General features: G+C 35.5%; 1 protein-coding gene across 3 annotated transcripts in view; it reads right to left on the bottom strand.

Annotated features, from left to right (window-relative positions):
- The window catches only part of LOC144364932 (uncharacterized), an 80,225-nt gene that overhangs the window by 17,512 nt on the left and 48,010 nt on the right, over positions 1-14,703 (bottom strand). For all 3 annotated transcript variants that reach the window (XR_013423085.1, XR_013423087.1, XM_078015233.1), the window contains one exon: positions 8,367-8,519. The gene's annotated coding sequence lies outside the window, so the exon portion shown is untranslated. The remainder of the gene's footprint in view (positions 1-8,366; positions 8,520-14,703) is intronic.

Here is a 14,703-nt window from a genome sequence, read left to right as displayed (position 1 = left end):
CTCACTGACTTGCTTAATGCCTTACTGTTACTGAGGCTGATTTTGAATTTTCTATCCTCCTGCCTCAGCCTTCTGCACCTCTGGGATTATAGGTGTGTACCAATGCACTAGGTGATGTTCTTTTAAATAACTGAGCAATGCTCCATTGTTTACACATACCATATTTCTTTACACATTCATCCACTATAGGGCACATAGTCTAATTCCTTAACTTGGCTACGTGTTGTTCTTAACATGAGTATGTGGTATCTCTATAGTATACTGCCTTTTTATTTATTAAGGTATGTACTGAAAAGTGGTAGAGCTACTCATATGGTAGTTCTACTTTTAGTTTTTTGCGGAATTTCCATAGGCTGTAGTAATTTACATCCCCACCAATAGAATATAAGTTTTCTTGTCCCCTCCATCTTTAATATCTTTATTATTTGTATTCTTGACGATTGTCATTTTGACTTGGGCGAGAAAGGATCTTTTTTTAATATTTATTTTTTTAGTTGTAGTTGGATACAATACTTTTATTTTATTTAATTATTTTTATGTGATGCCTCACATGTGCTAGGCGAGTGCTCTTCCACTGAGCCACAACTCCAGCCCAAGACAGGATCTTAATGTAGTTTTGATTTTCTTTTCCCTGATGTCTAAAGATGTTGAACATTTTTTATATAAATTTTTGCCATTTGCACTTATTTTGAGAAATGTTTGTTCAGTTCATTTGCTCATTTAGTGATTGAGGGGGTGGCTTTTTAAAAGGTTTGAATTTTTAACATATTCTGGATAATAAGACTCTATTGAAAGTGTAGCTGAGAAAGTTTTTCTCCCATTCTGTAGATTCTCTCTCTAATTTACAAAATCTTTAAATTTGATGTTATCAAATTGTCTATTCTTACTATTATTTCCTGAGCTATTAGTACCCTTTCTGGGAAGTCATTGTCAGTGCCTATATCTTGAAGTATGTCCCCTGTTTTCTTCTAGCAGTTTCAAAGTTTCAGATACTATACATAGGCCTTTGATTCATTTTGAGTTGATTTTTGTCCAGTATGAAATCTAATTTCAACTTTTTACATGTAGATATTGAGTTTTCTCAACAGATTTATTAAAGAGGCTGTCTTTTCTCCAAAGTATATTTTTGGCACTTTTGCCAAGAATCAGAAGACTGTACACATATGGGTTTATTTTCTATGGAGTCAGCCTTTCATGTGTTGTGACCATTTTAGTAGTAGAGGGCAACCGAGATATAAATATGACCTCAATCTATAGTTAAAGTGTTCAACATAAATTGAATGAGCCCCTATTATTCTTTGTATTCTGGATGATTGCCATTTTGACTTGGGTGTTACAGGATCTCTCCTTGCAAGCTTCTTTTTGGGGTTTGGGGGGCATAGAGTCTTCATCAACAGTCACCTGTCTCCTGAAAGAATTCTGCTCTGCTCTGGGAAGAATCACCATGAAGTGACTATCCTCAGGTCACCATACTAGATCTATGATCATGAATGCTACAATGCTGTCACATCCCAAACCCAAAGTTCACTGAGACAAGTGAAGTGCTGGGTAGGACCAAGACACACCCTTTATTTACTTCTCAAGTTGACTTGTGGACCAAGATTACTGCAAACCAGCAATTGGTCACATGAGACAGATTAGAAATCTGGTAGACTGAGGCCAGGTCTCTATCTGGAATAAAACAACTACTGTTCAAAGGAGCAAGGATGAGAATTAACCTGAGGGTGTGCGATTTTAGCATCTGCTCACTGTTAGGCTTATCCAGCCTGGCCCTGAGTTCTAAGACAAACTACTATACATAACCTTGGTAATAGAACCTTGCTCCACACCATCCTGTCCAATATTTTAGTAGTATTAATGAGGGCAGTGCTTTTATCTCCAAGTCTATCACTAAATTAGGTGAGACCCAGTCTCAAAATTTCAGGGAACTATGCCTACTGGGGGTTAGGTGTGAGCCAGGCCCACTTCAAGGATGGAAATAATACAGACCAAAACTAGACTATATCCCACTGGTATGTGGTATCTGCCAATGCCAGGCAGGTATTAAAGCACTCTCTGCAGAAGAGTGGCCTTTGGTGTCCATCTGGTGCCAGGGTCTTGCAATGGTGCACTTGACACCAATCATGAAGGCAAAATCCTGTGCCCTGCTCCTGGGGGATAGAGTCTTACTCCCCCTTCCACTATCCAAGGTTGGGGAGGAGTGGTGGCAGCAGTCCCTCAGGCCACCTGGCTAATTCAAGTATAGCAAGTCTGGTTGCAGTTACCAGTTTCCTGTAGCAATCATGAGGATCAGCCTGGAATTGGATTTCACCAAGGCATTGCTGGTACTGGGCTTCAAGTTTAAAGCCTGGATTAAACTTTTTTCTCACTCTCTTTGCTTAGCTGTGTGAAGTTGGTGAAGGAGTGACATGACCATCTATTTCCTTCTTGGCTTTTTCAGTGTTTCTTTTTATTATTCTAAAATCAGAAACTATACTTTATCAGCTAGATTTTTTAAACTATTATACATGTATTTTTTTGTTAGGGCAATTTGTTCAACTTGATCTGTGGGCAGTTGATTACTGGAGAATCTAGCTCAGCCACCATCAACCTCTACCTCTAATTTGTCAAGAGTTTAAGCACTGAGTGATTCAAGATGGAGGCATCACTATAAGTAGTTGAGCCAGTATACTAAGGAATCAAACAGAAAGTCTTTGTAAGCTTATAAACCAAGTTTCTGTCTCCAACAGTATATTTAAACAACTTGGTTTATAACAATGACTTCTAGCTTGCCACAATGAATGAACATCTTTCAGTTATCATCTTAATTTGATTCTCAGCAGTGATGAACAGAGTTTACAATCCTGTCCTACTTAGTATATTCTTCTCCTTTCGTTCCATGATACTGTACACATCTGTTCTGTTTTAATTCTCTTGATCCTTTTACTCCTTACTTATTTTTCCTTTCAGATACTTTTGAGTGTTTAATCTATGCCTAAAATGTTTCTAGGAATTTACCATTGAGTGTGAACATAATAACTTGGTCCACACACAAAGGTGCTAATAGATCCACCTTTGGAAGGAAATTAGTGTCTTTACACAGGAAACTTCAAAGATCTGTCTTATCTTTACTCTGTCTTCCTCCACATTAGGCTTTTCTTTCTTCCCTTTCCAGTCTTTCCTCCATACAGGGCACTATAACAAGAGCCCTCATCCACCGAATCTGGCATTGATATCACATTTGACTTTCCCCAGAAATGTGACAAATAAATGTCTCCCATTTTTAAAATTACTCATGCAAAAATCTTTTGCTCTTGTAGTATGAGCTGGCCAATACAAAAATTAGTACCAGAAGTGGGATGCCGCTGTCAACAATATTTAAAAATGTAGAAACAGTTTTGGAATGACATAGTGACTGAAAGAGCCTGAAAGTAACATGATAAAAAGCCTGAATAGCCCAAATTGAAATTTTCAATTATAGTAATGGCCCAGAAGAAGAGGGGAACCATGTGAAATCTCTCAATATACATGGGAGTTACTTACAAGACTGTGATCAAATCTTTGCAAAAATATGAACAGTAAAGTCCATTGTGATGGAGAGTTAATGAATGTCATAGCAACTTTGATAAGCCCTTCCTTGCTGTAAAGTGACAACAATTTTGCTGAAGAGTGTTTCTATCCTTGTATCTTTAGAAGTCAAACTTAAGTGTGATGAAATAGTATATTGGGTTGTATAATTTTCTAAAATATATGTCGTGGTTATGCCATGTCTTCTCTTAATTTTTTATAGTAAAAGAAGAAAGGAAAAATTAATTAAAAGTATAATTTATCATTAAAAATTATTTAGAAGTTTAAGAGCTGAAAAATTCTCAGCCTCACCAAGTTGGAAAAAATAATAAACTAGCATGGCAGAGAATATCAAGTATGTTGTGACTAAGAGAATGTGTAATAAGTAGATTAGTATGGAGAGAAGGAAGACAGATGCTATTTATGAAGACAGTGGGAGAAGGACCCTAAAGGCATTCCAAAGATCTTCAGTACTGTAGTTCTGTCCCAGGTACAGCAGGAGAGGAACTTAAAGGCAAGATGGATTGGGGAAATGGTTCCAGTTACCTGTGGGACTTCAGTGTTTGCTCTCTGAGGAGCCAGATGAACATATACTAACAGAGCATATCTTAAATGCTCTACCTGTGGCTCAGAGGGCTTCAGTGTGACTTTGGCTGGACATAAACCACAGGCACAGGACATAAACCATGGCAGCATTCACATGAGTTTGACTCTATTCAAAATAGTTTATTCAACATATAAATGTTCACTTTAGTATTTAAAACACTCCAAAGAAGGGGGAAAAGAAATGTAAGTGGAATGTTGATGAAATAAAGTATCTTTGCACATCAGCAGGTTGCTTGTGAATAAGAATGACATCTACATCCTCATTGAAGTACTAATGATTCTAATCTTTGACATAAGAGACTCAGTTTGTTCTGTATGTGTATAGAGAATGACATCTCTAATTAGGTCTATATTCTCAAGGTAGAAAGTGAAGCCCAATCTCTCATACAGACTATAAGATTCCAGAAGAATATTACCTGCTGTTTCCTTATATCTAAAGTAAACTAAATACCATTTTCAAAAAGATAAGTTTTGTGTAATTTACTCTATTTCTCCCACTAAGAAGTACTAAAATCCCTAGATGTTTTATATAACAAAAACGTAAAGAGACTCTGAAAAATGGGGAAAACAAGGCAAAATTATCAGGGACCCAGAAGCAGATAAGATGGTAAGTTATCTACATTTTCCTTTTGCCTTTATATATTACAGACACATAGCTGAAGAAATCAAGAATAAAGAAAGGCCAATGATCATAAATGGAAACAACAACAATAACAAAAACAAATGCCTGTTTTTTTAGCTGATTAAACAGGAAGTAGACAAGCTGGGAAGACAGAAATTCTATGGTGGCCAAACATATACAGAGAAAGTTATGACCTTCAGACTATATTGTAGATCTTCACATATGTCGGCATAAAGATCCCTAAAGTCTTCATTGTTGCAGTGAGAGAAGAGTAGAAATTGGAAATACCTTTCTACCTAGGAAGATTGAGCCCTCATTTTTTGTTCACGATAGGTAATCAATGGACCATAAATGGGGAGAATGGATTCCCTTCCAAACCAGCAGTAATGAGGCACAACTTGTCTCCACACTGGTGTGTTGTCAATGGAAAGCAGTAACAAGGCATTTTTACCCCTAATAGACAGGGTTGTTTCCCTGGAAGTCTGCAGGGGAGCCAGAATTTTATTCCCAGCCAACAGTCATGACCAAAATTCCCTTTTCCTTAATGTCAACAGAGGTTGAAAGACTAAAGCAGCAGCCTTATTCCCACCTTCTGGTAGACTTTCTTGAGCAAAAGTCAAATAACAAAAAAATTAAATAATATATAAATTCTCATAATACTTGAAATATTCCAATGAACAATATCAACAGTCAGCTGGTTACATGTGGTTTATAACAAAAACCCTGGTATCCTGCCAGCTGAATCACAGAAGAAGAAAAAATAGGATTGTAAAAGAACTCAAGCAAATTAATCCTCAAAACAACCCAAATTTGACAAAAGACACAAACATACAGATTGTAGGTGTGTGATTCCAACTGCCTTAGTCCATTGTGCCGCTACCACAGAATACCATATTCCAGGTGGCTTATATTAAAAAGAAATATATTTCTCATAGTTTAGGAAGCCAAAAATCAGATAGTAAGTGGCCAGTGTGGTTGGGTTCTGATGAGGACCCTCTCCTGGCTTGGAGACAACCTTGTTCTCATTGTATATTTACAGGGCTAAGAACAGAAATACTTCAAGTGTCCTCCTGTTTTCATTATGGCACTAATGTCCACATGAGTTCCTGGCATGCATGATGTGATTTAACCTTAATTACTTTTGAAAAACTCCACCTCCAACTGCCATCAAATCAGGGGACAGGATTTTAACTGATTTGGGGACACATAAACATCCAGTACACAAGTCTAAGTAAGTTTAGCAGTGGCATGTACACCAGGATACACAATATGATAACAAAGACAAAGGGAAAATGCTTAGAAGCATTGTTGGAAGAAATTACACAATGAATCAGGAAACATCGGAAACATGAGAAAGCCACAAGGAAGTAGCTCCAAGTTTCCAAAGTGCTGAAATAAAATATCTGCTCATCCTGACTTCTTTATTTGTTAATTTTTTTTCTTTTAGGAAAGAAAGGAATAGAAAGACAGTGTATGGAGGAAAACAGAATTTGTGAGCAGCAGAACCTACTTTAAAAAAAATAATTAAAGGCAATTTTGTAATCAGTAGTGAAATAATATAAAAAGAAGCTGAAACAACAAAAAAGAAAATACAACATATATTGAAATATACGTGTGAGTGTGATGTATTCTTCTCTTGCTCTTGAGTGTCTAAATATATTTTGTGGTTGAAGTAAAATTGTAATATCATCAGATAGGAACCAAAGTGTGTATTGAGAAATATAGTTATCCTCTGGTGTCCTTGGGAATTGGATCCAGCACCCTGATGGTCCTAAGTTCTTGCAGGCTCATGTATCTTACATAAATGGCAAAATATTTTGTATGTAATCTATGCACATCCTGCCATATACTTAATTTACTTCTAAACCACTTGTAATAGTTAATATAATGTGTTTACTATGAAGATAGGCATTTAGGGTATTGTTAAGACATAAGGAAGAAAAATTGGTACATGTTTGGTACAATCATTGTTTTTGAAAATTTTTGATCCATATGTAGTTGAATGAAAGAAAGTAGAACTCACAGATACAGAGAGCTGATAGAATACAACTATATTTTAAACAGTTGTGGGAAAAGGTTAATATAAGGTTTCCACACTTCACCAAAATGCTAAAATATGAATTGCAGTAGATTGTGTTTAGTTATATATGTATATATATATACATATATATATATGTATATATATATAATGTAAAATCTAGAATATCCATCAAAAGCATTTGTGCAACTCTCAAAAATACTACAGTAACGGAAAATGGAAATCTAACAAAATGTTCAGGTGACACATAGGAAAACAGGACATAGAAACAGGAAGTAATGAGATAAGCATAAATATTGAAAAAAATGGTAGCATTAAGGTCCAACATATCGATAATTACTTGAATGTAAATAATTTAAAATAAATAAAAAGGTTGTAATTTAGAGACATTCTGGATTACAAAAGCAGAAAAGTTTATATCATATCAAAATATACCCGATATTTATATGGGTATATAACTTGTACAAATTTATTTTAAATATTATTTAGCTCATATTTTGCATAATTGATTATGAAATAAATTAATTATTTTTATGCACTTAATAATGTTGTACAGAACTAGTACACATTGTAAATAATGCATGTAAGGCTCTCAGTGAAGTCCTTTCCTGGCAGAGGGAAGCCTTTGGTACCTGCCCTTAGAAGGACAGCAGATGGGTTGGGCTCCTTATCCTTAGCTACTGCCTGTGATATAGGGCCCTCTCAAAAACCTTTCTCCTCTTGACAGATACACTATCTCTAAATGACCCCATCTAAGCCCAGGACTTTGTCTCCCCCTTAGACCAAGACACGCTATTTGCATGGCACATGCACAACTGCCCTGGTTTGAAACCACCTCACTGTTCTCTAGGTAGCCAAATCTGTTCAGTTAAAATTTGAAACAGAAACTTTTTTCCATCATTGCAAACACTAACATGTGACAATTTGAGTCCATTGACACTTTCCACTGGCTAAATTTTGGAAATCATAATAATAATTCATCATAAACTTCCAGGCTAAAAATCTACTTTGAAACTACAAAGAAAAAGTATAAAAAGTGGAAAAATCATGACCAAAACAAAATTATCTTGTTAAAGAAGATCAGTGAAGGGCAAGTCTAAGAAATCTTAAAATTTGATATGCTCTGGTACAAACTTATCATAAGAATGAGAGATTTACTACATGTTGTACAAGAAACATGGATGAACATGAAATATTTGCCTCTGGCATAAAGTAATGAGCAATGATATATGTTAATAATGTCAAACACTTTTGTAATAGTTCTTAAAATATATATTAAGAGAGCAAAAAGAAACTTTCCAACAGACTTGTTTTAATATCTCATTTGACAAGAAATAACTGGGTTTTCTTTGATTAACCCACAGTCAGTATAGAAAGATGAGAAACACATTCCCAGGAATGCACAACCCTCCATGGAAAGGATTGCCCTAATTTTCTAATACAGGAGAAATTCACAGTAAATTTGTTCAATTTTAGTTTGTCACTATAGCGCATACATGCTATGAAGTACAAATTCATACCATATTAACCAATTTTATATGAAATCATACATACCTCTTGCAAATATCTTGTTTTCACATTAACGTGTAATGAACAGTCTCCTTTCAACATCGAAACAAACACAATACAGAGTCATAAGAACTTTTATCCTGTCCACGATCAAAAGAAAACATCCACCACAGATATCTAGGCCATGTGTCCCAGAACCTGTGAATACATGAAATAACAAGGGAAAGCAGAATTAATTTTACTGATCAATAGACCTTAAAATAGAGGGATTATCCTGTATCATGCAGGTGGAAGCAATGTAATCACAAAGGTCCTTAGATATGGCAGAGGAAGAAGCACCAGTGTCTGAGTGAAATGATGTGAGAAGATCAGCCACTGCTGTGCTTGAAGGTGGAGGGGGCAGAAGTCCAGGAGTGAGGGGAACTCCAGGCTGACCTTTCCTAGAGGCTCTGGGAGGGAAAACAGCCTGCTGACCTCTTTCAGACCAAGGGGCCTGTTTTTTACTTCTGACCTACAGATATTTTTATTATTGTAAATTTATTAAATTTCTGCCTTTTGGTATAGTAGTCACAATATAAATGCACTCTCATAGGTCTGTGTGATCTTTTCTGGTGACACCTGTCAAGATTTGGTATTAGGGTGAAAAAAAGGCTACTTGCAGGGAAATTCCACTATTGCTATTCCTATCCAAGGCCAATAAACAGTCTGTGATCTAATGAAATGCAAAACAATCTCAAAATGCAATCTAAATAAACAATTACTGAGTACATACCAAATGGTTAATAAACATCCCCCTCTCCCATCTTTGCACAGTTGGCTCCACCCTGCTCTTTCTCCTCAGCAGGAAAGGCCACCTTATGTTGTGGCTACTTGCTGAAGCTGTGCTGTTCTTGACAGTGTTATTGTATACATTTTTGAATCTCACAATTCATGCAGAGGGTGTTTGGTAGCAGGATTGTGTACACACATATAAAGAGAAAAAAAGAGGACTGCCCTGTGGACTGGTGACCCAGAGAGAGGCCCAGCCCACACCTGCACTCCACACTGGGTTTCCTTAATCACCAAAGTGTGACTCCACAGCCCAACATCAGGGTACATATAAGCTTGAGGCTGCTGTCACCATGAAACTGGGTTATCACTGTTTCTATCAAAGGACAATAAGGACCTGGTAAGCTGTCACCAAGGTCCCTGTGGACCTGGCTGCACCAGAGGTATCTCTACTAGGGGTACTAACCATTATCCTGTTGCTGAGGTAACAGGGAATCTTTCATGGGGTTGCCTCTCTCTCTTGTTTCTCCCACTAACAGCCAACTTGTTATAATTACCCTTTCACTAGTCATATAATCTAATACCTCTATATTCTCATATCCTACCTCACAAACATCTCAGCCAACTCCCCAGTCCCCCCTTCTACAATTAAAAACTATAAACCGTTACACAAACCTATTGACTATATGGTAGAAGATAACTGAACTTATCATTTCTGATTATGGTAACAAAACTGTAAATGTAAAAATAGAAGCTAACTGATATATGGCTTTGTGTTGGGTACATTGAGTGCTGTAATATTGGTCTCCCCATTAAAAGTGAGATATAGAGATACTATAAGAGAATACGGAAGCTGTAGTACCTCAGATCTAAACTGCAAGATAGGAAGACACACAGACATCATGAAAAAACAAGGGAGGAAAGTGCCCCATACAAATCAGGATACTATAGTAAAAGACTCCATAGATATTACAGTAGATAAAATGTCAGAGAAGGAGTTCAGGATATACATAACTAAAATGATCTGGGAATTAAAGAACAACCTAGTGAGCTGATACAGGCACATATGGATCACACCAACAAAGAGATAAGAGAACAAATATAGGTTGTTAGAGATTACTTCAAGAAAGATATAGATTCTGAAAAAAAATCCTTGAAATGATAGAAATAATAAGCCAATCAGAAAACTCAATAGTATCACCAACAAACCAGGACACTTGAAGACAGGACCTTAGACAATAAAGACAAAATATACAATCTTGAAAATAAAGTTGACCTCACAGTCAAAAATGTTAAGAAACTGTGAACAGAATATCCAAGAATTAGAGGATACCATTTAAAGACCAAATTTAAGAGTTTTTGGGATAGAGGAAGATTCAGAGATTTAAACCAAAGGAATGCACAATCTAGTTTGTAAAATAATATCAGAAAATTCCCCAAGCATAAAGAATGAATTGGAAAATCAAATACAAGAGGCCCATAGAACACCAAATGTACAAAATTACAACAGATCTACACCAAAACACATTATAATGAAAATGCCTATCATACAAAATAAGGATAGAATTTTAAAGGCATCAAGAAAAAGAAAAATCAGATTATCTATAAGGGAAGACCAATTTGGATCTCAGCAGACTTTTCAACCCATACTCTCAAAGCCAGGAGATCCTGGAAAAACATACACCAAGCTCTAAAAGATAATAGATGCCAACCAAGAAACTTATATCCAACAAAATGAAGCTTAAGATTTGATGACAAAATAAAAACCTTTCAAAATAAACAAAAGCTAAAAGAATTTACAGCAAGAAATGTTGCACTAAAGAACATTCCTGGCAAAATACTCCATGAGGAGGAAATGAAAAACAACAATGAAAATCTGCAAAGGGAAGAGCTACAATAAAGAAAAAGCCAACCAAAAAAGAATCAATAAACCAAAAGCTAACCAAGTGAAGTTAAATAGCAAAAATAAACAAAAATGACTGGAAATACAAATCATATCTCAAAAATAACCCTAAATGTTAATGGTCTAAACTCACCATTCAAAAGATATAGGCTAGTAGATTGGATAGTTTTTAAAAAGACCCAACAATATGCTGCCTTCAAGAAATTCATCTCATAGGAAAAGACATACACAGACTGAAAGTGAACGGTTGGGATAAAAAGTAGTATCCACATGGTCTGTGTAAACAAGCATGTGTTTCCAACCTCATAGGAAATAAAGGAGACTTCAAGCCAAAGATAATCTAAAGAGATAAAGATGGACATTTCATACTGCTTAAGGGAACCAAGAATCAATAAGACATGACAGTTATAAATACATATGCCACAAACAATGGAGCATATATGTTCATCAAACAAACTCTTCTCAAGTTCAAGAGTCAAATAGACCACAACACAATAATTCTGGGTGATTTTAACATACCTCTTTCACCACTGGATAGATCTTCCAAACAAAAGCTAAACAAAGAAACTATAGTCAATAACTTAGACTTAACTTACATATATATTATCCATCAACAAGTGAATACATTTTCTTCTCAGCAGCACATGGATCCTTCTCTTAAAAATCAAATCTTAGCAAATATAAAAAAGTAGAGATACTACCCTGCATTCTATCAGATTATAATGGAATGAAATTAGAAATCAATGATAAAATAAAAAATAAAAGCTACTCAAACACCTGGAGACTAAACCAAATGCTACTGAATGAACAATGGGTCACAGAAGACATCAAGGAGGAGATTAAAAAGTTCTTAGAGGTAAATGAGAACATAGACACAACATATCAAAATCTCTGGGACACTATGAAAATACTAGTAAGAGGAAAATTCATTGCATGGAGTTCATTCCTTAAAAGAAGAAAAAGTCAACAAATAAATGACCTCACATTACATCTCAAAGCCCTAAAAAAAGAAGAACAAATCAGCAGCAAGAGCAGTAGAAGGCAAGAAATAATTAAAATTAGAACTGAAATCAATGAAATTGAAACAAAAGAAACAATTGAAAAAAATTGACAAAACAAAAAAGTTGGTTCTTTGAAAAAAAAATATAAAATTGACAGACCCTTAGCCATGCTAAAGAAGAGAAGGAGAGAGAGAACTCAAATTACCAGGATACATGTTGAAAAAGGTAATATCAAAACAGATACTACAGAAATATAGAGGATAATTAGAAATTATTTTGAAATCTTATACTCCAATAAATTAGTAGACATTGAAGGCATCAACAAATTTCTTAAGTCATATAATTTGCTCAGATTGAGTCAGGAAGATATATACAATTTAAACAGACCAATATCAAGTGAAGAAATAGAAGAAGCCATCAAATGCTTACCAAACAAGAAAAGCCCAGAACTGGATGGATACACTGCTGAGTTCTACAAGACCTTTAAAAAAGAACTAATACCAATACTCTTCAATTTATTTCAGGAAATAAAAAAAGAGGCAATAATTCCAAACTTATTCTATGAGGCCAATATCACCCGGATCCTAAAACCAAGCAAAGACACATCAAGGAAAGAAAACTTCAAACCAATATCTCTAATGAGCATAGATGTAAAATTCTCAATAAAACTCTGGCAAATCGAATAAAAAATATATCAAAAAGATCATATACCATGATCAAGTGGGATTCATCCCAGAGATTTGAGGTTAGTTCAACATACAGAAATCAATAAATGTAATTCATCACATCAAGAGACTTAAAGATAAGAATCATATAATCATCTTAATAGACACAGAAAAAGGATTTGACAAAATACAGCACCCTTTATGTTCAAAACACTAGAAAAACTAGTGATAACAGGAACATATCTCAACATTGTAAAGGCTATCTACACTAAGCCTCAGGCCAATATCATTCTAAACAGAGAAAAATGAAGGCATTTCCTCTAAAAACTGAACCAAGACAGGGATGCTCTCTTTCAGTACTTTTATTCAACACAGTTCTTGAAACACTGGCCAGAGCAATTGGACAAATGAAAGAAATCAAAGGGATACGAATAGGAAAAGAATAACTTAAAATAGCACTATTTGCTGATGATATGATTCTATACCTAGAAGACCCAAAAAACTCCACCAGAAAACTTCTAGAACTAGTAAATTAATTCAGCAAAATAGCAGGATATAAAATCAACACCCTTAAATCAAAGGCATTTCTGTATATCAGTTACAAAGCCTCTGAGAAGGAAGTGCAGAAAACTACCCAATTCACAATAACCTTAAAAAAAAAAAAAAGATACTTGGGAATCCACTTAATGAAAGAGATGAAAGATCTATAGAATGAAAACTACAGAACCCTAAACAGAGAAATCAAAGACCTTAGAAGATGGAAACATCTACCTTGCTCTTGGATAGGCAGAATTAATGTTATCAAAATGGCCATTCTACCAAAAGCACTATACAGATTTAATGCAATTCCCATAAAAATCCCAATGGCTTTCCTCATAGAAATAGAAAAGGCAATCATGAAATTCATCTGGAAAAATAAGAGAACCATAATAGCTAAAGCAATCCTTAGCAGGAAGAATGAAGCATGTGGCATCACTATACCAGACCTTAAAGTATACTACAGAGAAATAGTAACAAAAACAGCATGGCACTAGCACCAAAACAGTCTGGTATAGCAATGGTACAGAATAGAGGACACAGTGACTAATCCACATAATTACAGTCATCTTATATTAGACAAAGGTGCCAAAAACATGCAGTGAGAAATAAGAGCATCTTCGACAAATGGTGCTGGGGAAACTGCAAATCCATTTGCAACAAAATAAAATTAAACACCTATCTCTCACCATGCACAAATCTCAACTCAAAGTGAATCAAGGACCTAGGAATTAAACCAGAGACCCTGTGTCTAATAGAAAAAAAAGTAGGCCCTAATCTTCATCATGTGGGATTAGGCCCCAACTTCCTTAATAAGACTCCTATAGCACAAGAATTAAAACCGAGAATCAACAAATAGGATGGAAGCAAACTAAAAAGTTTCTCTTAAGCAAAAGAAACAATCTGTGAGGTGAACAGAGATCCTACATCCTGGGAGCAAATTTTTACCCCTCACACATTAGATAGAGCACTAATCTCTAGGGTATATAAAGAACTCAAAAAGCTAAGCACCAAAAAAAAAAAAAAAAAAAAAAAACAACAAATAACCCAATCAACAAATGGGTCAAGGACGTGAACAGACACTTCTCAGAAGAGTACATACAAACATATGCAAAAATGCTCATCATCTCTAGCAATCAAAGAAATGCAAATCAATACTATCTAAGATTTCATCTCACTCCAGTCAGAATGGCAGCTATTATGAAGACAAACAACAATAAGTGTTGGGGAGGATGTGGGGAAAAGGTACACTAATACACTGTTGGTGGGGCTGCAAATTGGTGCAGCCAATACAGAAAGCAGTATGGAGATTCCTTGGAAATCTGGAAATGGAACCACTATTTGAGCAAGCTATCCCTCTTCTCAGATTGTACCCAAAGGACTTAAAAACAGCAGGGACACAGCCACATCAATGTTTATAGCAGCACAATTCACAATAGCTAAACTGTGGAGCCAACATAGATGCCCTTCAGTGGATGAATGGATTGAAAAAAAAATGTGGCATATAT

Source organism: Ictidomys tridecemlineatus, chromosome 6 (genome assembly GCF_052094955.1).
Source record: "Ictidomys tridecemlineatus isolate mIctTri1 chromosome 6, mIctTri1.hap1, whole genome shotgun sequence".
Taxonomy (NCBI): domain Eukaryota; kingdom Metazoa; phylum Chordata; class Mammalia; order Rodentia; family Sciuridae; genus Ictidomys; species Ictidomys tridecemlineatus.
Note: the sequence above shows the minus strand (reverse complement) of the source record. Positions and strands in the feature narration are given on the sequence as shown.